At 37.6% G+C, this 27491-nt stretch overlaps 1 protein-coding gene across 20 annotated transcripts in view; it reads right to left on the bottom strand.

The window, feature by feature from the left end:
* LOC114310789 (uncharacterized) overlaps positions 1-27020 on the bottom strand; it is a 32540-nt gene extending 5520 nt beyond the window's left edge. Inside the window, exons 1-10 of one of the 20 annotated variants that reach the window (XM_082880229.1) lie at positions 21280-21954; positions 18748-18893; positions 17706-17914; positions 17149-17218; positions 16860-17052; positions 16534-16742; positions 15972-16041; positions 15663-15725; positions 1874-1892; positions 209-241 (exon numbers count right to left, since the gene is read on the bottom strand). The gene's annotated coding sequence lies outside the window, so the exon portion shown is untranslated. Of the gene's footprint in view, positions 1-208; positions 2485-15662; positions 15726-15971; positions 16042-16533; positions 16743-16859; positions 17053-17148; positions 17486-17705; positions 17915-18747; positions 18894-21279; positions 23877-26972 lie in introns of those variants that run through there. The other 19 variants (XM_082880230.1, XR_014336623.1, XM_082880245.1 and 16 more) reach the window with 19 other exon arrangements.
* Between the last annotated feature and the right edge of the window lie 471 nt (positions 27021-27491).

The following is a 27491-nucleotide window of genomic DNA, read 5'->3' as shown; positions in this document are numbered from 1 at the left end:
AAAATATATAAAAAAATTAATTTAATCCATGCAATGCACATAATTAAGCACATTCTGCCTTATTAATTTACTAGCGTATGCTTATGCCTGAAGGCACGGTGTAAATAATGTTAGGATAGTTCATATACTGGATAATTAAAATCTTCATAGGCCAGAGAAGAATTAAAAAAAAAAAACCCTAAAACTCTGGAAGAGAGATGAATTTTACCTTGTGATCAGAAAATACCGAAGAAGAAGAGGCCTTGAGAACAGATAGATAAAAGAACATTTAATCAGTTCAGTTTACAATTGAAAGCAATTGAAATTAGAAAATGAAAATTGGAATTGAAAATCTATATAAAGATACATACTCCACAAATCTACAACTCACCCAATTCAACATTTATTTTCCTGTATCTGTTTAACATTTCTGGGTATTGTTCTAATCAGTTTTTATGTCTCCATAATCACTTCTTTTTTGGTTTGATATTTCTTATTTGAATTGGGTTTGGTTTCGTTTTTCTTTGTTCAGCCGTAAAGATTATAATTTTGTTTCTTGGGTATAATTCTGTGATGTTTTAGGAAGGGTTTTAGATATATTCTGTTTATTCTCTTTGTTCTCTGTCATTCTTTATATGAATTCTTTATATATATCTGTGATTGGTTTTAGATATATTCTGTTTATTCTCTTTGTTCTCTGTCATTCCATCCCTGTTATCAACATTTGTTGATCAACATTTTGTAAGTGGGTATATATATCTGTGATTGATCAAAACACAGATATATATATATATATGTATATATATGTTTCCCATGATTATAGTATTATGGCTTACTTGTGAAAGCACATTTGCAAAGACAGGACAATCCTCTTTCCATAAGACCAATGAAAAATAAATAAATCCAGAAAACAAAAAATTGATATAAGAAAAATATTCAATTACTAAGAACAGTGGATGGTAATCCAATTTTCTGTATGAGTAGAATTTTGCTATATGAAAGATCCTTTGTTTTACCTCACAACAGTGGATGGTAATGCAATTTTCTGTATGAGTAGAATTTTGCTTTATATAAGACTACAGCCCTAAGTTGAACCACAATGGAAATAAGACTACAGCTATATATACCCACTTCGTAATCACTATTTTTTATGTTCATAGTTCATAATACTTCATGAAATATAAGATGCAAGTAATCATTGGTTAGACAGTAAAATTATTTACCCCCAATTGCTACTTATGAACATTGGTTGCTGGAGGAGTTTACACTGTAGTATTGTGACACATATAGGCTATTATTATTGTCGATTAAGTAATTGAGCCCTAAAGTGCAATTGCAATTATTAAGTGAAGTTAATTGGAATTAATTGGTTGTCTTTATCCTTATTAAGAGACACGGGTGAAAGAATCCAACTGGAGCTAGAATTTGGGGAAGCCTAAGAGGTCCCAATCCAAAACATAGAAGGATTTGGATACATTAAGAGGTTCGAGAAAGTCTCTAAACTAAAAGGATCCCACAATCCTCTGGCCATACAACATCCCAGATGACATTGGATCGAAGGCTTCCAGGCATTCAAAATGAAAGATTCTTTAATAATTCATCAAGAATTAATGATGCTTCATCAAGATTCAAGTGTGCTCTTGAAGAAAAGCACTCAGCTCAAGAAGCATTCAAATTTTAAGCTCTACAAGGGGATAATCTTCTTGTATCATCTTTACATACATCAAAGGTAAGTTTTTAATTAATTTATGGGCTGGAACAATTTAAAGTTCTAAAATTTTTTAAAACATATGTTTCCACTTGGAATTAGATTTGAATAGATAGTTGTAAGCCTTATAGACTACAATACGAAATAGTAATCAATAATATGAACCTAGATAACATATTTACAAACCCGCAGCTCCAAGCATCTCCTGCAGAATAAAAATAAAAACATTATTAGTGATCACACTACAAGAAAACATAGCAAAAAACACAGAGCTTTTAGCGACGCCGCGCCCCCCGTCGCAAAAAACGGTTTTTTGCGACGGGAACTTCACCTGTCGCAAATAATAGCCTTTAGCGACGGCACTTACCCGTCGGTAATGAAACTAAGCGGAGGGGTCGGAAATGCGGAAGTATTAGCGACGGTAAATAAAACCGTCGCAAAACACCTTTTTTTTTAGACGGCATATATCATTTGCGACGGAAATTTGCCGTCGCAAAAAAGGATTAATTTAAACGGCGCCATTTTACGACCTACTGCCTTCTATTTGCGACGGTCTACAGCATACCGTCGCAAAAAGTCAAAAAAAAAAAAAATCCCCCCTCTTCTTTTTCCTGTTGCCGCTCGATCCTTCCTCCCCAAATCCCTAACTTCACCCCCAAATTTCCCAAACAGGCTACGAGCAAGACAGCGGTGGTGCGGCGAGCAAGCCAGCGGTGGTGCGGCGGCGACGGCGACAAGTAGTGGTGCTCCGGCGACGACTCTCTCTCGCTCTGCGTATGCTCTCTCTCTCTCTCTCTCTCTCTCTCTCGGTCTCTGTATATATATATATATATATATATGAATGTCTGAAATCTGTCTATATATATATATGCAATGTATATAAATCTATATATATATATATATATAAATCTGAAATCTGTCTATATATATATAAATCTGTTTATCTGAAATCTATATATATAAATCTGTCTATATATATATATATAAATCTGTCTATATATATGTCCAGAGACCCCCATTGTCAAAGACATGTTCTCACAGCTTTATTGTAGAGCTTGAATTTAGTACAAGTTATTGTTTAGGGGACACTCTATTTTCACACTTCATTAATAAAAGATTTAAAAGATGAAAACTCGTATTTTGATAAAGACATTATTCACAACAAAATTGACAATGAAACTGTGAGTTTTTATGTTTAAAATCATTTTTTTTAGCACTACTTTATTCAATAAATCAATATTGAATTAAATGACATAGTTCGATAGGTAACGTTATGGGTGAGCATGGTTTGGTTTGGTTCAATTTTAAAGTAAATCAAGATCAAATCACTACCCAATTCCATAATTTTTTTAACTAAATTGAACTATAAAAATTTTGGAAACAAACCAAATTTAACCATAAAAGAGCAGTTTCATTTGGTTTGAAATTAAAATTTTTATAAACCTTGTTATCGTTTACAATATGATCACAACATGCTTAAACATTAAATAATATACTATGATTTCATAAACAAGAACTTGTAGAACAAATTGCGAACAAAATACAAAATTTTGTAAACTTATGAACCACGTTGAATTTGTTAGGATATTTTCAATAAAAACAATAATATTATTAATAACATACTTTAATTGTTTAAATCGTCTCAAATTATATTGGTGTTTAAGAAGATTCAATTACAAATAACCATGAGACAAACTCAATTATAAAGTTTTAATAATAATATAAACTCAATTATAAAGTCATGAAGTTTTATCTTTAACTAATGGGGGTGTTTTTAACCACGGAAAGTCAGTGGAGGTCTGAAAAAACTTTACTAACGAAATAAAATTTTGACAATGGGGGTTTGATATCATACACATGTAATGGTTCGATTACAAATTTAAATTGCAAATGTTTAAATAAGTCATAAAAATATTTAAGAGAAAATAAAAAAAATACAAAAAAAAAAAAACAGGATTTTAACCCTTATAATAAAATAAATCTTAAATTTTTAATTTAATTAATTTAAACCTTAAATAGGAATTTTAGACATTTCGTTAATTTGCCAAATAGGATGTCGAGTGAATATTTATGTGTAGGTATTATATTTAGAGTTACTTTGGTGAGATATTCTTGTGGATGTGTACAGATGATGGATAAGAGTTGGATTGATTTGCCAAATAGGATGTCGAGTGAATACATTAATGGGATTGATGAATTCCTTGTGTTTGCCTACACCAATAGGGTTGAAGGTTCGATGATCAGTTGTCCGTGTAGGAAGTGTGAGAATCGATACTATTTTGTACGAGATGGTGTACGGGAGCATCTGATTTTGAATGGTTTTTTAAAAAAATACAAACATTGGATTAATCATGGGGAATCTTACATATCTCTGCATAGTAATCGAGAGAATGAAACATTAGCTAATTTAGACATTGGAGATGATATGATTGGAATGATACAAGGGGCTATGGGAAATCCACATGCCGGTACAAGTGTTGAGGGTGATGAACCACAGGGGCCTGATCCCCGTGCATCTGAACCCCAGCTCGGTCCAAATGCAGAGACTGCAAAGTATTTCAAACTTCTTCAAGATGTACAAAGTGAATTGTATCCGGGTTGTCAGAAGTTCACATCTTTGTCATTCATTGTTCGACTTCTACATTTGAAGGTGCTTAATCAGTGGACGGACAAGTCTGTTGACATGTTACTTGAGTTATTGAATGAGGCGTTTCCGTTGGGTGTGAAACTCCCGGACTCATATTATAAAGCTCAAAAGGTCACAACAGATTTGGGCTTCACGTATGAGACGTGGGATGCATGTCCCAACAGTTGCATGTTGTTTCGAAACGAGGACGCCAATCTTGATAAATGTGTCATATGCAACAGTTCTAGATGAAAATCAAATGGTGATGGTGGTTCAAATGGTCCTAACACAGGTGGCAAACAAGTAGCTGCAAAACAGATGAGGTATTTTCCTTTAAAGTCAAGGTTGCAGAGGTTGTTTATGTCATCCAAGACGGCCAAGTTAATGAGATGGCATACAGAGGAACGAACTGATGATGGTGTCTTCAGGCATCCTGCTGACTCCCTTGCATGGAAAGATTTTGACCGTCGGAATATTGACTTTAGTAATGATTGCCGAAGTGTAAGGCTTGGCTTAGCATCTTATGGTTTTAACCCATTCAGGATGATGAACATAGTTCATAGCACTTGGCCTGTTGTGCTCATTCCATACAACTTGCCGTCATGGATGTGCATGAAGCAACCATTTCTAATTTTATCTGTGCTTATTGACGGCCCGAAAGGACCTGGTGACAAGATTGATGTTTATATGCAACCGTTGATTGAAGAGTTGAAAAAACTATGGAATGAGGGTGTGTCAACATTTGATGCATCAACAAATCAAATGTTTCAAATGCATGCAGCTTTACTGTGGACAATTAGTGATTTTCCTGCATACGCAAACTTGTCAGGATGGAGCACTAAAGGAGAATATGCATGTCCTTGTTGCAATAAGGAAACTACATCGTGTTGGTTGAAGCATAGTAGGAAACAATCATACTTGGGTCATCGCAGATTTTTACCTACTGGCCATAAATTCCGGAAGGATAAAGTATCATTTGATGGTAGTCGGGAAGTCAGACTCAAACCAAAATTGTTGTCTGGAACTGAGATGTTGCTACAATTAGAATCTGAGGGTATTTTAACCCAATACAATAGGGATGACCTTAAGGAGAGGCATAGGAGACAGGTAGAGAAGGAGAAAGCTGGACATCGCACCCATAGTTGGAAGAAAAAGAGTATCTTTTATGAATTGCCATATTGGGAGCACAATCTAATAAGACACAACCTCGATGTGATGCATATAGAGAAGAATGTTTGTGACAATGTGTTGTGGACAATATTAGGGGTTGCAGGAAAATCGAATGATGGTGTTAATGCTCGGCGTGATTTACAAGATATGAATATTAGAAAACCCCTACATTTGCAGTTAAGAGGGTCGAATAAAGCCTATTTACCACCAGCACAATTCACGATGACCAAGGATGAGAAAGATTTGTTCTTGAAAGTGTTGAAGGAAGTAAGAGTTCCCGACGGGTATTCATCCAATATATCACGTCGTGTGCGCTTACATGATAGAAGCATTGGAGGTCTTAAGAGCCACGATAGTCATATTCTGATGCAACAACTTATTCCATTGGCTATTTGCAGATCGTTACCGAAGAATGTAATTGAACCCTTGATTGAATTGAGCAATTTCTTTAGATAATTGTGTTCGAAAGTGAATCATGCGACGGATTTGCAATATATTAAAGATCGTATCGCTGTAACACTTTGTCATCTAGAGAAAATATTTCCTCCGAGTTTTTTTGATATAATGGAGCACTTGCCTATACATCTAGCTGATGAAGCATTATTGGGTGAAGCGATTCAGTTTCGATGGATGTATCCAATTAAGAGGTATCTTCTTACTTTGAAGCAATACGTGCGTAATAGAGCTCGTCCTGAAGGATCCATTGCTAAAGGATATCTTATGGAAGAATGCATGAATTTTTGTGCACAATATCTCAGTGATGTGGAAACCAAATCTAGTCGACCCGTGAGGAACTATAGTGGTGCTGATAATTTGGGTCATGCTACTGGTGAAAACACAAGCTTTTATCTTGATAATACTTCTTGGGTACAAGCTCATCGGTACATCTTATGCAATACAAGCACGGTTCAACCATTCATAAAGTAGGTTAAGTCACTCACTCAATATTTTATTATGTTTTATTGAATTTTCAACTAAAATTTTTGTATGGCTAAAATTTCAATCTACACAGCAAACACCTTGAAGTACTTAAGCTCAAAATGCCTCGTGTCGATGATCATCAACTTCGGCGTGAACATTTTGAAACTTTTCACATTTGGTTCAAGGAACATGTATGTATTTAACTCTATAGATTCTAGTTACTTAAGTCGATCTACATTTTAAATTTTACATTTCGTGTTAAATAGGTCCAAACTTTGCGAAGGACTACTGATGTCATACTTTCTGAAGAAATTATTCTATTGGCAAATGGTCCTCATAACCTGGCAAGGAGGTTCAACGGGTATATACTGAATGGGTTTCGGTATCGAGTAAAGGCCATGGATGATCGTCGAGCCACACAAAATTGTGGTGTAGCTTTGAAGGCAGATACCATAAGTTATGCTAGTCGAAAAGACAAGAATCCTCGTCTGGGGTCTGTGTGCTATTATGGACAATTGACAGATATTGTTGAGATTCGATATTCCAATGAGAAGAAACATGTGTTGTTTAAGTGTGATTGGATTGACAACATTCACGGAAAGAAAGAAGATGTCTTCAATTTCACGTTGGTGAACTTCAATCATTTGTTGTACCAAGATGATCGAATTACCAATGAACCTTTCATCTTGGCGTCCCAAGCAGAGCAAGTTTGGTATGTTGCAGACCCGTTACAACCAGACTGGCAAGTAGTGGTGAAGATGTCTCAAAGAGGTTTATTTGATATGAGTTCAACTGATCCACAAATCGAGCCATACATGAGCCAACAATTGGAAGAAAATATAATGCTTCGTGATGAAGAAGTCGGTTGGGTGAGGGAAGCCGCAGAAGGGGAAACAGTTGATGTTCAAATAGGCTGATATGTAATCAACATTAGTAATTCAATTAAGGCCAAGGTTGTAGTTAATCATCAATTTCTTAATTTACTTTGTCTTTGTAATTGTATTAGTTCAATTCATGTCATATTATAGTTGATGACAAACCATTGTCTATGTTTCTAATGTCAATTAATGTTATATTGCTTGCAGATTATTATGGAAAGGAAGAGGAAGCCTGATCATCCCCGGCGCATGATGTCTGATGTGCTACATAACAGGACATCAGTAGCACCACCATTAGAAGAGGCATCACATCGGCCAACATCGGAGGGGCCATTAGTGCCACCACCATCTGAGGGGCCATTACCACCGCATTGACCACCATCAGTGGCACCACAGCAGCTACCATGTACTCAGCCTCCACGCCTACCATCGGTGCGTCCACCATCAATGGCAGCACAGCAGCTATCATCATCAGCTTATGAGCCATCCACAGGTATTTAAATTTGCTTTCATTTGCATGAAAATTATTTACACATACATTTATTTATGCTCATTATATATAACTTGTTTATTCTCATTGTATTTTGCAGACCCTTCGACTTCTTCACAGCCCACATCAAGTTTATTTGATATGATTTGTATTCACATTATTTAAATTTGCATTTGGTTGTTACCATTGCATATTGTTTATTATTATTGTATATCGCAGGTCATGTTAGTTCTTCATCAACCTTGACTAGGCGTGGTAGAGGATGTGCCAAGGGCATTAAAGAGTGGGGTACTGGTAAAAAGCTGCACATACAATTTGATGGAAATTACTGCCCAATAGGGGATAACGTGGCCAAGTTAACTAGTCAACTTGGCATTATTGTCCGGAATGGTAACATTGTTCCTCTTACTTTTGTTGACTGGAACAGTGTGCCTGATGATATTGTTGATGCTATCTGGAAGGATGTGAAGGTAAAAGTATATTTTTGTCCACAAATTCGAATTCCAAATTTGTGTTATACTTAGCCTTAAACTTTGTGTTTTATAGGACAATTTGAATATATGTCCAGAGGAGTACAAGCCAATCTGCATGAAAAACTGCAACAGCATATGGAAGGATCACAAGAACAAGCTTAAGGCTAAGTATTTCAAGCCTAGAAGCTCTGATCCTAATCTGAAGGATGATGTTCCTATGAACGTTGTGCCAAGCCAGTGGGAACAACTTGTGGAGTATTGGCGTACTTCCGATGCTGAAGTATACAATTATGTTATATTTATGATATGTAAACATACAAATCATATTTACATACTTACATTTGTTGAACTTGTTATAGAAAATTGCAAGTAGGAACGCTAAAAATCGGCGAGCTCACGGCATAGCTCATACCACAGGGCGTACTACTTTCTCTCAGATACGGCATGAGGTTTACATTTTATTGTTTTATTTTTCTATATAAATAAACATTGTATATTTGCAAATTATTTGGATTCTAATTTTCATATTTCTAAAAAAAATTTAGATGACCAGTAAGGGGGAGTCTACTGATAAGATGAATGTTTGGCTTATGACACGTAGAGTAGATGACCCAGAGGTTATCCAGACCTTGGTAGTTTCCAAACACCTTTGATTGTATTTAAAGTTTATTTTTTGTGTGTCAACCATCTTAATTTGGCGTATACTTGTGTGTCTTATTCAATACAGGATGAGTTTAATCGTCAACTCTCTATGCTACCTGAGGATGGTCGGACTTTGGAGGCTAGGAATGCCATTTTCCATGAGTTGATAGGTCATGACAGACATGGATATTGTCACACATACGGGAGAATCATGCCTCGGAGAGTGGTGTATAAGGATGGTGCTGGGCCATCACAGTCAACACCCCAACCATCGACTATTGATCAGATCACGCAGCAGGTTCGTGCTGAGCTAAGGGATGAGTTGAGGGAGGAGCTGCGAGCAGAGTTCTCTACACATTTGCAGCAGATGAGAGCTGAGATGATGGCCCTTGTGTCACAGGGGGCGAGTGTGGATCCCAACAGACAGGTTCCATATAAACATCACAATTGTTTGATAGTTCAATTTTCACTCAAGATTATGTACGAAATTTGAATATGATTAACACATTATGCACTGACTAACATAGGTTCCTGATGCATTGAGTGGCCACCGGGCATTTAGGGAATCTGCAGAAGACGAGAATCCATATACACCACCACCAGAAGATCAGGTATAAAATGTATCTTTGCATTCTAAGCTAAAATGCATCTTTGCGTTCTTTACTTGAATTCGAGGCGTTAACGCCCCAAAATCACCAAACGGCGTCGGTTTAGGACAAAACTTGGCACACACGACCGCCTAGGCACGAGAGACTTGTGGGAGAAGACGGGGCTCGAATCGGGTTCCCGGTTTGGAAGTTAGAGCCGGATTTCACTTTTGGCAAATTACTTCCTTAAGAAACTTGAATTCGAGGAGTTAACGCCCCAAAATCACCAAACGGCGTCGGTTTAGCACGAAACTTGGCACACACGACCGCCTAGGCACGAGAGACTTATGGGAGAAGACGGGGCTCGAATCGGGTTCCCGGTTTGGGAGTTAGAGCCGGATTTCACTTTTGGCAAATTACTTCCTTAAGAAACTTGAATTCGAGGAGTTAACGCCCCAAAATCACCAAACGGCATCGGTTTAGCACGAAACTTGGCACACACGACCGCCTACGCACGAGAGACTTGTGGGAGAAGACGGGGCTCGAATCGGGTTCCCGGTTTGGGAATTAGAGTTGGATTTCACTTTAGGCAAACTACTTCTTTAAGAAACTTGAATTTGAGGCGTTCATGCCCCAAAATCACCAAACGGCGTCGGTTTAGCACGAAACATGGCACACACGACCGCCTAGGCACGAGAGACTTGTGGGAGAAGACGGGGCTCGAATCGGGTTCCCGGTTTGGGAGTTAGAGTCGGATTTCACTTTAGGCAAACTACTTCTTTAAGAAACTTCTTTTCGAGGCGTTAACGCCCCAAAATCACCAAACGGCGTCGGTTTAGCACGAAACTTGGCACACACGACCGCCTAGGCACGAGAGACTTGTGGGAGAAGACGGGGCTCGAATCGGGTTCCCGGTTTGGGAGTTAGAGCCGGATTTCACTTTTGGCAAATTATTTCCTTAAGAAACTTGAATTCGAGGAGTTAACGCCCCAATATCACCAAATGGCATCGGTTTAGCACGAAACTTGGCACACACGACCGCCTAGGCACGAGAGACTTGAGGGAGAAGACGGGGCTCGAATCGGGTTCCCGGTTTGGGAGTTAGAGCCGGATTTCACTTTAGGCAAATTACTTCCTTAAGAAACTTGAATTCGAGGAGTTAACGCCCCAAAAGCACCAAACAGCGTCGGTTTAGCACGAAACTTGGCACACACGACCGCCTAGGCACGAGAGACTTGTGGGAGAAGACGGGGCTCGAATCGGGTTCCCGGTTTGGGAGTTAGAGTCAGATTTCACTTTAGGCAAACTACTTCTCTAAGAAACTTCTTTTCGAGGCGTTAACGCGCCAAAATCACCAAACGTCGTCGGTTTAGCACGAAACTTGGCACACACGACCGCCTAGGCACGAGAGACTTGTGGGAGAAGACGGGGCTCGAATCGGGTTCTCGATTTGGAAGTTAGGATCAGATTTCACTTTAGGCAAACTACTTCTTTAAGAAACTTCTTTTCGAGGCGTTAACGCCCCAAAATCACCAAACGGCGTCGGTTTAGCACGAAACTTGGCACAAACGACCGCCTAGGCACGAGAGACTTGTGGGAGAAGACGGGGCTCGAATCGGGTTCCCGGTTTGGGAGTTAGAGTCGGATTTCACTTTAGGCAAACTACTTCTTTAAGAAACTTCTTTTCGAGGCGTTAACGCCCCAAAATCACCAAACGGCGTCGGTTTAGCACGAAACTTGGCACACACGACCGCCTAGGCACGAGAGACTTGTGGGAGAAGACGGGGCTCGAATCGGGTTCCCGGTTTGGGAGTTAGAGCCGGATTTCACTTTTGGCAAATTACTTCCTTAAGAAACTTAAATTCGAGGAGTTAACGCCCCAAAATCACCAAATGGCATCGGTTTAGCACGAAACTTGGCACACACGACCGCCTAGGCACGAGAGACTTGAGGGAGAAGACGGGGCTCGAATCGGGTTCCCGGTTTGGGAGTTAGAGCCGGATTTCACTTTAGGCAAATTACTTCCTTAAGAAACCTGAATTCGAGGAGTTAACGCCCCAAAAGCACCAAACGGCGTCGGTTTAGCACGAAACTTGGCACACACGACCGCCTAGGCACGAGAGACTTGTGGGAGAAGACGGGGCTCGAATCGGGTTCCCGGTTTGGGAGTTAGAGTCAGATTTCACTTTAGGCAAACTACTTCTTTAAGAAACTTCTTTTCGAGGCGTTAACGCGCCAAAATCACCAAACGGCGTCGGTTTAGCACGAAACTTGGCACACACGACCGCCTAGGCACGAGAGACTTGTGGGAGAAGACGGGGCTCGAATCGGGTTCTCGATTTGGAAGTTAGAATCAGATTTCACTTTAGGCAAACTACTTCTTTAAGAAACTTCTTTTCGAGGCGTTAACGCCCCAAAATCACCAAACGGCGTCGGTTTAGCACGAAACTTGGCACACACGACCGCCTAGGCACGAGAGACTTTTGGGAGAAGACGGGGCTCGAATCGGGTTCCCGGTTTGGGAGTTAGAGTCGGATTTCACTTTAGGCAAACTACTTCTTTAAGAAACTTCTTTTCGAGGCGTTAACGCCCCAAAATCACCAAACGGCGTCGGTTTAGCACGAAACTTGGCACACATGACCGCCTAGGCACGAGAGACTTGTGGGAGAAGACGGGGCTCGAATCGGGTTCCCGGTTTGGGAGTTAGAGCCGGATTTCACTTTTGGCAAATTATTTCCTTAAAAAACTTGAATTCGAGGAGTTAACGCCCCAAAATCACCAAATGGCATCGGTTTAGCACGAAACTTGGCACACACGACCGCCTAGGCACGAGAGACTTGAGGGAGAAGACGGGGCTCGAATCGGGTTCCCGGTTTGGGAGTTAGAGCCGGATTTCACTTTAGGCAAATTACTTCCTTAAGAAACTTGAATTCGAGGAGTTAACGCCCCAAAAGCACCAAACGGCGTCGGTTTAGCACGAAACTTGGCACACACGACCGCCTAGGCACGAGAGACTTGTGGGAGAAGACGGGGCTCGAATCGAGTTCCCGGTTTGGGAGTTAGAGTCAGATTTCACTTTAGGCAAACTACTTCTTTAAGAAACTTCTTTTCGAGGCGTTAACGCGCCAAAATCACCAAACGGCGTCGGTTTAGCACGAAACTTGGCACACACGACCGCCTAGGCACGAGAGACTTGTGGGAGAAGACGGGGCTCGAATCGGGTTCTCGATTTGGAAGTTAGAATCAGATTTCACTTTAGGCAAACTACTTCTTTAAGAAACTTTTTTTCGAGGCGTTAACGCCCCAAAATCACCAAACGGCGTCGGTTTAGCGCGAAACTTGGCACACACGACCGCCTAGGCACGAGAGACTTGTGGGAGAAGACGGGGCTCGAATCGGGTTCCCGGTTTGGGAGTTAGAGTCGGATTTCACTTTAGGCAAACTACTTCTTTAAGAAACTTCTTTTCGAGGCGTTAACGCCCCAAAATCACCAAACGGCGTCGGTTTAGCACGAAACTTGGCACACACGACCGCCTAGGCACGAGAGACTTGTGGGAGAAGACGGGGCTCGAATCGGGTTCCCGGTTTGGGAGTTAGAGCCGGATTTCACTTTTGGCAAATTACTTCCTTAAGAAACTTGAATTCGAGGAGTTAACGCCCCAAAATCACCAAATGGCATCAGTTTAGCACGAAACTTGGCACACACGACCGCCTAGGCACGAGAGACTTGAGGGAGAAGACGGGGCTCGAATCGGGTTCCCGGTTTGGGAGTTAGAGCCGGATTTCACTTTAGGCAAATTACTTCCTTAAGAAACCTGAATTCGAGGAGTTAACGCCCCAAAAGCACCAAACGGCGTCGGTTTAGCACGAAACGTGGCACACACGACCGCCTAGGCACGAGAGACTTGTGGGAGAAGACAGGGCTCAAATCGGGTTCCCGGTTTGGGAGTTAGAGTCAGATTTCACTTTAGGCAAACTACTTCTTTAAGAAACTTCTTTTCGAAACGTTAACGCGCCAAAATCACCAAACGGCGTCGGTTTAGCACGAAACTTGGCACACACGACCGGCTAGGCACGAGAGACTTGTGGGAGAAGACGGGGCTCGAATCGGGTTCTCGATTTGGAAGTTAGAATCAGATTTCACTTTAGGCAAACTACTTCTTTAAGAAACTTCTTTTCGAGGCGTTAACGCCCCAAAATCACCAAACGGCGTCGGTTTAGCACGAAACTTGGCACACACGACCGCCTAGGCACGAGAGACTTGTGGGAGAAGACGGGGCTCGAATCGGGTTCCCGATTTGGGAGTTAGAGTCGGATTTCACTTTAGGCAAACTACTTCTTTAAGAAACTTCTTTTCGAGGCGTTAACGCCCCAAAATCACCAAACGGCGTCGGTTTAGCACAAAACTTGGCACACACGACCGCCTAGGCACGAGAGACTTGTGGGAGAAGACGGGGCTCGAATCGGGTTCCCGGTTTGGGAGTTAGAGCCGGATTTCACTTTTGGCAAATTACTTCCTTAAGATACTTGAATTCAAGGAGTTAACGCCCCAAAATCACCAAATGGCATCGGTTTAGCATGAAACTTGGCACACACGACCGCCTAGGCACGAGAGACTTGAGGGAGAAGACGGGGCTCGAATCGGGTTCCCGGTTTGGGAGTTAGAGCCGGATTTCACTTTAGGCAAATTACTTCCTTAAGAAACTTGAATTCGAGGATTTAACGCCCCAAAAGCACCAAACGGCGTCGGTTTAGCACGAAACTTGGCACACACGACCGCCTAGGCACGAGAGACTTGTGGGAGAAGACGGGGCTCGAATCGGGTTCCCGGTTTGGGAGTTAGAGTCGGATTTCACTTTAGGCAAACTACTTCTTTAAGAAACTTCTTTTCGAGGCGTTAACGCCCCAAAATCACCAAACGGCGTCGGTTTAGCACGAAACTTGGCACACACGACCGCCTAGGCACGAGAGACTTGTGGGAGAAGACGGGGCTCGAATCGGGTTCCCGGTTTGGGAGTTAGAGTCGGATTTCACTTTAGGCAAACTACTTCTTTAAGAAACTTCTTTTCGAGGCGTTAACGCCCCAAAATCACCAAACGGCGTCGGTTTAGCACGAAACTTGGCACACACCACCGCCTAGGCACGAGAGACTTGTGGGAGAAGACGGGGCTCGAATCGGGTTCCCGGTTTGGGAGTTAGAGCCGGATTTCGGTCCAGTCAAAATTATTTACTAAACTATCTTTCTAATTATATAGTAGTTAATTTTTTTTATATTTTTCTATAATTAAAATATTAATACCATTATATGGTTTTTAATTATTTTTATCTTGTTTTTTTCAGATATTTCCTGAGTAGCAGTTGGCTTCTTCTGGAATGCGGGCGTATCAAGATTATGACCAATTTTTGTTTTTGTAACCCACGAACGAATGAAGACGAAAGCTTTTGGTTTTGATTTTGATTTATGTTATTTAAATTTGTGAGCAACATTATGTATGTATTATGCGACGTTATGTAGTGGCATAATTTTTATTGTTATGAATTTTTATTTATGTATTGCTATGAATGGAACAATATTATTAATTTTCATTATTTGTCAATTTTTGTTTATGTACGTATTTATATTATTCTGTAATTTTTCAATTTTTTTATACTTATTTTTTATCTAATACAGGTTATTTTAATTTTTTTAATAAATTTTTTTTTTTTTTGAGACGGGAGAAGAACCCGTCGCAAAAAACAATAATAGGCTTTTGCGACGGTACCAACACAGTCGCAAAAGCTATCCAATTGGAATGTACAAGACACCTTTAGCGACGGTAACCGTGCCGTCGCCAATACTTATAAGATGCCAGAGTTTTAACGACGGTAATGTTGCCGTCTCAAAAACTCACTTTTAGCGACGGTAATTACGTACCGTCGCGAAAACTGATTTTTTTCCCATTATTGGCGACAGGAAAAGTGCCGTCGCAAAAACCACACCTTACCATCGCGAAAGCTCTTTCGCAACCCCCTTTGTCGCGACCCCTCCTTACCGTCGCAAAAATCCACATTACCGTCGCAAAAAGTATTAGCGACGGCTTACGGAGCATTTGTGACGGCCCTTTACCGTCGCAAAAAATGAATTTTTTTGTAGTGTCAGAGACGTTTGAGCTTTAGAACATGGGAGTGAACAATAATGCATCTGTCACCTTAGTCATACAGTCATTAACACTGGATGATCTTGCACAACCTGACTTCAGCACCACTTGCAACTACATCATTATCAGAAAAAAAAAAATAAACAAAAAAAAATAAAAATAAATAAATAAATGATTCCCCCAATTGCAGAGTATATGAATGAACCAGTAAGTTCTGATCAAATCATCAAAACACCATAAAAAATAAAGATAGGTAGATAATCAAGTCAGAAAATCAGAAAATAAATCATCAAAACACCATAATGAATGAACCAGAGTATATGAATTGGAAGCAAGAACAGGGAGATGATCAGAAAATACCGACAGAGAGAAAATCTGAAAATAAATCGTTCTGTTTTCTGCTTTCTCTGCAAGCCTTTGAAGCCGAAATCTGAAATTTCAAGTCAAAATTAATTTCAGAACATGAGACCAAAGATGAGCAAGCAAATGATTTTTTTTTCTTGCATTGCCGAAGAAATAGCCAACATAAACCCAATCAGATTGTCTTTGGAGAAACCCATTATTGATTCTCTCTCTCTCTCTCTCTCTCCCCCTCCCTCTCTCGATCGTCCCTCTTTCCTTCTCCACTTCATCGAAATATTCCAAAAATAATCGTTATCTGATGACTTGCGCATCTAACCCTAATTGGCTAGAGATTATATACCATTAATTTCATAACATGAGACCAAAGATGAGCAAGCAAACGATTTCTTTTCTTGCATTGCCGAAGAATATTAGTTTCAAATCTTCCTATATAAATTTCTGAAAGGGAGAGAGTTTTAGAAGTAAACCCAAATTGACTACCAGAGTGATCTTAATACAATCTCTGCCAATTTATTTTTCTAGGTTTTCTTTCTCAAAACCCCCAAAAAGAGAATTTTACCTTGTGATCAGAGGAAGTCGGAAACTCCAAGGCGAATCTGTGGTTGAAGGCGAATCTGCGAATCTGTGGTTGAAGGCGAATCTGTGCGTTCTGCTTTCTCTGCAAGCCTTTGAAGCTGAAATCTGAATTAATTTCTATATGTTTTGTTTACACTGTGATCATGCCGAACCACCAGAGAGGCTCCAGAAGGTACGAATAGCCACCAACACCTAATTAAAATCAAATCAAAGACAAACCCATTTGAGAAAATTCAAAACCCAAAAAAGGAAAATCCATAAATTCAAAGAACATCAAAAGAAAATGAGATCAAAAAAAAAAAAAATCACCAGCTCCGACACCAGAAACAGCAGCAGTTTTTCTGAGCCCTTTCTTCTTGATAATGAAGCTCACTTTTCTGAGGCCTTTCTTCTTGATAATGAAGCTCGCTCCTATAAACACACTTGAAGAAATCCTGTGGAGAGAGAGAGAGAGAGAGAGAGAGAGAGAGATAAAGAGGAATGGAGGGGAGACGTGATTTGGCTGGAGAAAATCAGAAAATAAATCATCAAAACACCATAATGAATGAACCAGAGTATATGAATTGGAAGCAAGAACAGGGAGATAATCAGAAAATACCGACAGAGGAAAAATCTGAAAATAAATCGTTCTGTTTTCTGCTTTCTCTGCAAGCCTTTGAAGCCGAAATCTGAAATTTCAATTCAAAATTAATTTCAGAACATGAGACCAAAGATGAGCAAGCAAACGATTTTTTTTTCTTGCATTGCCGAAGAAATAGCCAACATAAACCCAATCAGATTGTCTTTGGAGAAACCCATTATTGATTCTCTCTCTCTCTCTCTCTCCCTCTCTCTATCATCCCTCTTTCCTTCTCTTCTTCATCGAAATATTCCAAAAATAATCGTTATCTGATGACTTGCGCATCTAACCCTAATTGGCCAGAGATTATATACCATTAATTTCAGAACATGAGACCAAAGATGAGCAGGCAAACGATTTTTTTTTTTCTTGCATTGCCAAAGAATATTAGATTCAAATCTTCCTATATAAATTTCTGAAAGGGAGAGAGTTTTAGAAGTAAACCCAAATTGACTACCAGAGTGATCTTAATACAATCTCTACAAATTTATTTTTCTAGGTTTTCTTTCTCAAAACCCCCAAAAAGAGAATTTTACCTTGCGATCAGAGGAAGTCGGAAACTCAAAGGCGAATCTGTGGTTGAAGGCGAATCGGCGAATCTGTGGTTGAAGGCGAATCTGTGCGTTCTGCTTTCTCTGCAAGCCCTTGAAGCCGAAATCTGAATTAATTTCTATATATTTTGTTTACACAGTGATCATGCCGAACCACCAGAGAGGCTCCAGAAGGTACGAATAGCCACCAACACCTAATTAAAATCAAATCAAAGACAAACCCATTTGAGAAAATCCAAAACCCAAAAAAGGAAAATCCATAAATTTACTATAACTCGCAAGATTTTGACCAAATAAAAGATGACCAATATTTATAGTCCTACAAGAATACAAGCTGATAATAAAAATACGCACACAGTACAGTTTGCATCTTCATTTTATCTAGATGGAGTTTTAAATTATTGATGGAAAAGTTGTGTTATATATTAAAAAAAGAATAAGTTTTCATTTGTAAATATGATCGAAAATCTTATTCTCATGCCAAACACAATCACCACGAAACATTTTGTGGATGTGTCAAAAGAAGATGAACAAGAGGCCCACCATAAATTCAAACAACATCCAAGAACTTTAACTCCTCAATGATAAGGAAAAACATTAAAACATATCATAGTTCATTAGAAAACCACCTCAATGATGAATGCACAGTCACAGTTGACGGGGCAACAAAGAGGTTGCCAGGTAAATGGATTCAAATGTGAAACATGGAAATATATCTATGTTGTATTCCATAACATAGACTACTTATCAATTTAAAAAAAGTGAAACACATCAAGAGAAAGAAAGAAGGTAATGATTTTGATAAATAAATGAGAAATTCACAATGAATTAATAAAAACTGCAGCATCATCAAGTCTCAAAAGTAACCGCAGTATTATCTGTAAACTATAAGTACATCAAAAGAAAATGAGATAATAAAAAAAAAATAAAAATAAAAAAAATAAATAAATAAAAAAATCACCAGCTCTGACACCAGAAACAGCATGAGGTACAAATATAAATGCTAAAACATACAGGCCATGCATACCAAGAACCGGCAGGAATAGCAACAAACTCCTTTCCCTGCAGCATTAGTAGGTAGTATGTGGCTGACTGTGCACCCTCAAGGTGACCATGGTACTGAGATTGGCCCGTTTCATCATCCAATAGCCAAGGCTTATTCTTGTATTTTTCCTATGCAATGGAATTACACAATGACGCGAATTAGTGAGCAATGCAAAATACCTAATTAACATGACTAAAAGTATACAAATTTAAACAAACTATAAAGCAATGAAAGACCAGAACAATCAAAACCTGTTAAACAGACAATGGATTTCATGCAAATGCCAAATAAAATAGTCAACATTGAAATATAGCAAGGTAATAAATCTGCTTTTGGAGGGTCAATACTCATCAGTGAAATATAACAAGGTAATAAATATAGCAAGATCAAAAGTTCAAGCCTTTGTCTTATTGATTTAGGTATATGGATGTGGTATTCATGGCATCAAGGCCCACGTAGAATTGAAAAGGTATTTTTTAACAACAGCTTAAGTCCTTGTTTATCTAATGGATTCACGTTCACCATAGAGACCACTTTTCTATGGATAATGCTGTTCACTTGTATTCAGCCTCTCATCTTCTAAAACACAACAAATTCAAGTTTAGATTATTGCTTGGGAAAACTAAAGAAATTGATGTTTATCATCCAAGATTCAATTGGGTTAATTCCATGCTTTAAAAAGAAAAAAAGGGGACAACTACTATTCAGGTCAACTGCATAAGATTAATACCGTCCAAAGTGATTTGTTTCACTTGGTGAAGCCAAAAGTCATTGCTTGTAATGCTTAATACTTAAAAAAATAAAGGACTCCGATCAAACTAAACTGAATAACAATAGTAATAAACGGGATTTTAGTCTTTAATGGTGAAGGTAAAAATCACTCCTCATAATGGAGCCATGGAATAAAAATGCATTTAATTTACTATAACTCGCAAGATTTTGACCAAATAAAAGATGACCAATATTTATAGTCCTCCTACAAGAATACAAGCTCATAATAAAAATACGCACACAATACAGTTTGCATCTTTATTTTATCTAGATGGAGTTTTAAATTATTGATGGAAAAGTTGTGTTATATATTAAAAAAAGAATAAATTTTCATTTGTAAATATGATCGAAAATCTTATTCTCATGCCAAACACAATCACCACGAAACATTTTGTGGATGTGTCAAAAGAAGATGAACAAGAGGCCCACCATAAATTCAAACAACATCCAAGAACTTTAACTCCTCAATGATAAGGAAAAACATTAAAACATATCATAGTTCATTAGAAAACCACCTCAATGATGAATGCACAGTCACAGTTGACGGGGCAACAAAGAGGTTGCCAGGTAAATGGATTCAAATGTGAAACATGGAAATATATCTATGTTGTATTCCATAACATAGACTACTTATCAATTTAAAAAAAGTGAAACACATCAAGAGAAAGAAAGAAGGTAATGATTTTGATAAATAAATGAGAAATTCACAATGAATTAATCAAGGTTGGCGGTTACCGCCACCCGTTACGGCCGCTTTTGCAGTGTGATTGAGATTCACAGGTATGTCGGTCATAGCGGCTGCTGTAGCGGTCGTAACGGTGCCGTAAGAGCCGTAACGGCCTGTTACGCACCGTTACGTAACGGTTCCAAACTGTTTCTTTCGAAAAAACACACAAAAAAAAGCTGAAAATGGGGGAAGAGGGATAGAGAGAAGAGGGAAGATAAAGAGAGAAAATGGAGGAGCAAGAGATAGAGAGAGAGAGAGAAGAGGGAAGATGAAGAACATATTATTGATTTGTTGAAGTTGTATGACTTATGCTATTCTATTCAGTAGCTATCACTAAACCATTTTGTTTGTGTGTGTCTGTCTATATATTGTTTGAAAATAATAATAATAATAAGCGTGGTCATTATCTATTTGGCTTGATTAAAATATGTATATATATATATATATATTTAAGCTCTTATTTATTCTCTTACTTTTGTCATTGTTTATCTTATATATAATAGTTAGTGATTGATTTTTTGTATAATATAAAGTTATTAATTATTAAAATAAAATGTAAAAAACTCAATTTATAGTAATTTAAAAATATGAAATATATTGGATCATATTTAAAAATTTATAAAAATTGATCAATATTTATTTTTAATCCAATAAATATGATAATGGAAAAAAAATATGCGTATCGGTAAGTTTTTTTTCAAATTGTGCGAAAAATAAAAAAATTCACGGTTTCGGTTACGGCAACTGTTACACTACGGCCTTTACACCCCGCAACCGCGTCACCGCCACCGTTACGGCCACCGCAACCGCTTTTCAGAACCTTGGAATTAATAAAAACTGCAGCATCATCAAGTTTCAAAAGTAACCACGGTATTATCTGTAAACTATAAGTACATTTATACCAGAGATACAAAAAAAATAAAATAAAAAGGGTCAAATTCTCCTTATCTGTAAATTACAAAGAAAAAAAAAAAAACAAAAATTTTTTTTTTAAAAAACAAGTTATAAGTCACTACCCGCAAAGCATCAGTTAGTTGGCGACCTTGTAATCCTTCCTTCTGGAGAGACCATTTATTATCAACATTCTGCTTCCTTGAAAAATTTGGTAAACCTGTCATAAACCTACCAATGAAGAAGTTCTTGTCGTTGCTAGAAGATGTCCGAACATTATATTCCTGAATTAGGCAGAAACAGAACGTACATAGCACTTCAGTGTCGCAGTTGGCACCCACCATTTTGTAACAGTGAACAACATGCTTGTGAATAAAAAAAATTGAGAAAGTTGAAAATATACATTAGGCTACAAAGTAAGAAATAGAACACCTCATCAATCAAAAAACAAATGACACAATTTCATATAAGAACTTGGCATAATACTTCTTTAATTTTTTTAAACTCTTGTAGGATGCAGTAGCATTGTATTAGAATTAATCATGGATTTTCTCGCTATGTATAATATGGAAAAACCAACATATTGAAGTTTAGATTTCTCATTTTGGTATCTGAGTTCAGAAGCAAAAAACCTCCAATCCATTCAGGCCCCTACTCCAACTGCCTAATTTCAAATGAATATGACAATTCTGAGACTGAAAAAGTTGTTACTTCCACATTTTCTAAGGAAAATACTCAACTAGCCAATTTCAATAACCACACAAGCAATGAGCAATTAAATCAAAGGAACACAAACGTGCACATGATGGTCAACGTTGTTTCAAAGGATAAGAGAGCATAGATCCACAGGCATTCATAGGTCCCGAAGGAATGGTTGTCCATTACAGAACCGATTCAGAAAGCGACCCTGAAGAAATTGCATACTCAACAGAATTTACTCGAGAAAATCCAAACGAAGATGAGTATATCAGCTCCTAGCCCCCATTCCAGATTCCCATATCTGGAACAACCGTCAGAGAAGAGGAGTCATAAGAAACATGAGGTTTTTAATCCATACAAAGGGCTAGGGAGAACTCAACACGGTATACTGCTATGGGATTGTATAATACCAAAAATAATGCCTATTGTGGGTAAATTTATATATAAAAATGGGCCAGGTAGCAGCACACATAACACATGCACCCAAACAAAACATGCCACCGCAAAATTCATTTTATTTTATTTTTCCCAGTTTTCTTCTTCAACCTTAGGCAGAACTCATTCTTGAAAACCATCTCCTTGAGAAATTATTCATTGCCCTAGGGCCATTGCTCCACACCATTCATGTTTGGACAAGTGTCCAATTATCTCTCCAAAGGAGACAAACAAGTAGTGGGATGCACTATTTTAACCAATAATACTTAGGGGTGGTTTGGGTTAACCTATATAATCCATTCTTTTATCTTTTTATTTTTTTTTTATCACATCACCTCTCTACTTTTCTGCACATCTTTTCGTAAAAAGACAAAAACTGCACTTTTTTAGGACACTCCAAACCAACCCTTAGGTTGGCGCACCACCTAGATTTGCTCCTGGGGCAATGAATAATTTCTCTGCAAGGAGAGGGTGCACAAAAGCTTATCTTCACATGCCTAAGAATGAGCTTAATCGATGTGAGACACTTAGGACTGGTAACATACCACCACGCTTCCAAACCCAACATCTATAGAGGCCCACCCTCATTGGTAGCTCCTTCTCTTTCGGTAGCTCCACTCACCTATAAGTATTCAACACCGCACTATACCCATACGTAATACCAAGTTATTTTAATCCAGTCTATAGCTGACCCCACAAGACTAACTTGAAGAAGTTTCCAAACAATCACATGACTGTCATTCCCTAAATTTAGAATTAAAATACAATTCAATGAAACTATAGCAACACGTGTAATTCCAAATTCAAACTGTAACACTCTGCGTGAATCATCATGGAGTGAGAAAAGAAATGAAATGATTGTGGTCTCTCTTCTATGTAAGAACATAAAAGAAATGATTGTGTTTTTTCACTACCATAAGAAGCATAGAATATCTAATATGGGTGAGATTTTTTTCCTCTTTTGCATTTTAATGGGATCATCTTAGTATTACGACAAATATGCAACCAATCAATTTACTTCTCACTAAACATATAAAAGAAAGGGTCTTACTAATGACAGCCAATGCTGTCAATAAGAAGTGCTGAATGCCAAAACATTTATAATTTTAATATATTTTTTACATATTCCAAAACCATTTCACACGATTCGATATACACTTTTTATACATTTTTTTCAATGCTACGGGGCTGTTTTAAGCATTTCCCTAAAATCACCTTGTTTGTTCTAATTTATGACGCATGGATACTTCGAAAAATATACTGTACCCGTACCGGGTACTTACCGACGTATAGTACCTTATATGGTCCTTCTACATACGTACCGGTTACACAAAACACGTACCTAAATTATTTCTTCTTAATTTTTGGCGTACCGAGATGTACCTACTATACACTCAAATCGTACTGTACTTCAGTTGAAATAATATTTTCTTCTACTACAAAGACAAAACTCCTTTCACTAGACTTCTTTTTTACTTTTAGTTATATGCTTTGCATGACTTTAAAATTAAATTGTGGTTCGTAAGTTATTCGATGTATTGACATTTAATTTTGATTTATACCTTTACTTTTGACATTAAATGTTAATTATAAGTTGAATCCTAACAAATTAAACTATTTAATTAATTTTTGCATTACTCTAAATTAAAAATAAATATTTTTTTACAAGTACCAACCCATACCCGCATCTTACTTTTTTAAAATTTTACCGTATCGACATACCCGTACCCGTACCCGTACCCACACTTCATAGATTCTACTTTTCTGAATTCAATTTTTGAAAATTGAGTTATTTATTTATATATATATATATATATATATATATTTTTTTTTTTTTCAGTGAATTTTTTTAATATTTTAAGTAATTTTTTAACTTTTTAGATGTCCTTTAATCCAGATGTACCGTAAAAAAATTAAACAAAAAACATATATATACAAGAATACGAAAATATATAATTTTATTTTTAATATTTAATGATATTATACTTGATATTATACTTTTTAATTATATTTATATATATTAATGTATCTAAAACTGAAAATTTATTTAGTACATTAAAAATACAAAAAATAAAATACTCAACGTTAAAATTGAATTATTAGGAAATTGGAACCAAAGGTCTCCAAATTTATAAACCCAACATGAGAACACAATTCTCTTTTCTTTTCATTTCTCACCAAACGCAAAAAGGTCTGCAAGTATGCATCCAAACAAAGTGCAATGTGAGAGAGAGAGAGAAGAGTGAACGAAAACGAATCCGAATCAACCGAGTGATGGCGGCGCCACATTTAGCATGGTTCTGGGCCATGTTTTTGCCACAGGACAAGCAGAGAGTCAAGTGCTTACAACTGCTTCCATACAAATCCTTGGACGATCCACAGCCGCTACACGACGGCTTCAGTATCAAATCAAACGACATTCCTCTCCCCTGAAAACACATTCATATTCAAAAATTACGGCAAGTACAGGTAACGAATATCACGAAAATTCATCCAAAAACATGCAATTCGATACCGTTTCGATGATTTGAGTTTTGAATTTTGGGTTGAGAATTTAGAATTTGATCGTTGTTTTGATTGACCGTTTCATTTATGTGCAACTTTCGAGCTTTCGTGCGGATACAGAGAAAATGTCTGGGTTGGAACGACACGGTGTGACGGTGGTATATTTATAGGGGCCCACACTTCGCTTGGGGGATGCTGCTGTGCTTAATGCACCGCAGCAACTGCTGCGAACTGTTTTGCTTTTTTTTTTCTTTTTTTTAAGGTTCATTCGTAGGTGATTTGTCTTGGTCAAAGTCCCAAATAGTTTTAGGTCTTGGCAAGGAGTCAAAAAATTACAAAATTACTCAAAAAGTTAAAAAATTATCACTATTTATTAAAAGTTAAAAATTACGATTGTATAACTTTTAATTTTAATTTTTTCTTATACATTAATTTATATAATTTTTTAATACATATTTTTTTATAAAAAATTAAAAAGTTAACTCAAATATTCATATTTTTTTTCTCAAATTTTTAGTCTAAAAAGACAAAAAGTATACTTTTTTAAGACACCTCAAACAATCCCTTAATAATGTTAACTTAATTTTATCACTGATGTAATAAAATAAAAATAATTAAATGTGATAAGAACCCATTTATGCATTACATTTGTTTGAAAATATATATATATATATATATGTTCGATAAATTACAATAAATTCCTTTAAAATATATTTTTATTTTATCTCTTTAAATTTTAAAGCTCAACAGTTAAATTATGATTCATTTACAATTTATCCTCTTCAACCTTAAAACTTAATAGTTAATCATTTTAAAATATTATCTTGTTACAGATAATATTTTTTATTAGAATTCTGTTACAAATTTACACAATGAGATAATGTTAGGGATGTCAATTTGAACCCGGTCCGATATGGACCCGATCCCCCGACCCCGAATTGAGTGATTTTTCCTTGAAAAATACTCCCAACGGGCCGGGAATGGTGATCAAAAATAAATCCTCGATGGTATTCGGGCCAAGGACAGTGATACATTTTCTAGCCCCGGCCTGGCCCTAGCCCTGGCCCCGCCCCCGTCCCATTTAGCCCTGATCTATATATATATTGTGTGTGTTTAACCCCAATTTATATATAATATATATATATATATATATATATATATATATATATATGTTTAGGTTTGGTGACCATATGTCAAATACCAAATAGCCTCTCCTCTCTCTCCATCGCCTCCATCTCTCTCTCTATGGCCTCAATCTCTATCGCGCCTCTCTCTCTCTCTCTCTATCGCCTTCCCCTCTCTCTCTCTCTCACACACGACCGTCGCTCCTCTCTCTCGGCGTCGGCGGAGTCTCTTACACACGACCGTCGCTCCTCTCTTTCCTCCTTCACTGCCGCTCCTCTCTCATTGACATCGGCTCCTCCATGTGTTTAGGGTTTGTTCTTTAGATCTGAAAATGTTGAAGATGAAGATGTTCTTGATAAAGATGATGATGTTGATGAAGGTTTTTTGGTTTTGTGCTTGATGATGTTGTTGTTATTGTTGTTGATGATGATGTTGATATTGTTGTTGATGAATGGTTGTATTTTCTATAGATTTTTTTTTTTTGTAGCGGGGGAATGTTCGGGGTCAGGGAAACCCGATCCTCGTTAGGGGACGGGGGTGGGGGCAGTGATAGATTCCCTGTCGGGGATCGGGGCCGGGGACGAGGGAAATCTGACCATCGGGGATCAGGAACGAGGAGTGTGATCCCCGCCCCCGCCCCTCCCCTGCTCCTGCCCCCGCCCCCGCCCCAGCCCCCACCCCTCTCCTACCCTGTTGCCATTCCTAGATAATGTGCAAAGTACATGATTATATATATATATATATATAAGTAGTGTTTTTTTAATTTATTTATTTAGGTGGTATACTCTAAAAGTTTATTTTTTTTCCCTAAAATATCTACATTAGCCTACCTTTTTTATTTACATATAAAATTCTAAATAAACAATTTTAGTTATAATAACTAATTTTATATACTTATTTTTCATATATATAATTACTAGCGTATGCCCGTGCGTGAAGGCACGGTGTAAATAATGTTAGGATAGTTCATATACTGGATAATTAAAATCTTCATAGGCCAGAGAAGAATTAAAAAAAAAACCCTAAAACTCTGGAAGAGAGAGATGAATTTTACCTTGCGATCAGAAAATACCAAAGAAGAAGAGGCCTGGAGAACAGAGAGATAAAAGAACATTTAATCAGTTTAGTTTACAATTGAAAGAAATTGAAATCAGAAAATGAAAATTGGAATTGAAAATCTATATAAAGATACATACTCCACAAATCTACAACTCACCCAATTCAACATTTATTTTCCTATATCTGTTTAACATTTTTGGGTATTGTTCTAATCAGTTTTTCTGTCTCCATAATCACTTCTTTTTTGGTTTGATATTTCTTATTTGAATTGGGTTTGGTTTCGTTTTTCTTTGTTCACCCGTAAAGATTATAATTTTGTTTCTTGGGTATAATTCTGTGATGTTTTAGGTAGGGTTTTAGATATATTCTGTTTATTCTCTTTGTTCTCTGTCATTCTTTATATGAATTCTTTATATATATCTGTGATTGGTTTTAGATATATTCTGTTTATTCTCTTTGTTCTCTGTCATTCCATCCCTGTTATCAACATTTGTTGATCAACATTTTGTAAGTG

Source organism: Camellia sinensis, chromosome 7, assembly GCF_055761805.1.
Source record: "Camellia sinensis isolate YWXY chromosome 7, ASM5576180v1, whole genome shotgun sequence".
Lineage (NCBI taxonomy): Eukaryota > Viridiplantae > Streptophyta > Magnoliopsida > Ericales > Theaceae > Camellia > Camellia sinensis.
This window is presented reverse-complemented; position numbering and strand designations above follow the sequence as displayed.